Below are 268 nucleotides of genomic sequence, written 5' to 3'. Positions count from 1 at the left end.
CATTTTTGTTTGAGTTTTTGTGTTGCACATAAGATGTTTGATTTTATATAAATATAAAGTGTTTGAGATTTTTGTCGCACATAAGGTGTTTGATTTTATGTCTATATAAAGTGTTTGAATATTTTTGTTGCATATAAGATGTTTGAGTTTTGTTGCATTTTTGTTTGAGTTTTTTTGTCCATATAAAGTGTTTTAGTTTTTTTGTTGCATATAATTGATTGATTTAGATAAGTTTGTGAGAATGAAGAAGAGTAAAAGAATTGATTCT

The sequence above is a fragment of the Cicer arietinum genome, chromosome 2 (genome assembly GCF_000331145.2).
Source record: "Cicer arietinum cultivar CDC Frontier isolate Library 1 chromosome 2, Cicar.CDCFrontier_v2.0, whole genome shotgun sequence".
In the NCBI taxonomy this organism is placed as follows: Eukaryota; Viridiplantae; Streptophyta; class Magnoliopsida; order Fabales; family Fabaceae; genus Cicer; species Cicer arietinum.
Note: the sequence above shows the minus strand (reverse complement) of the source record.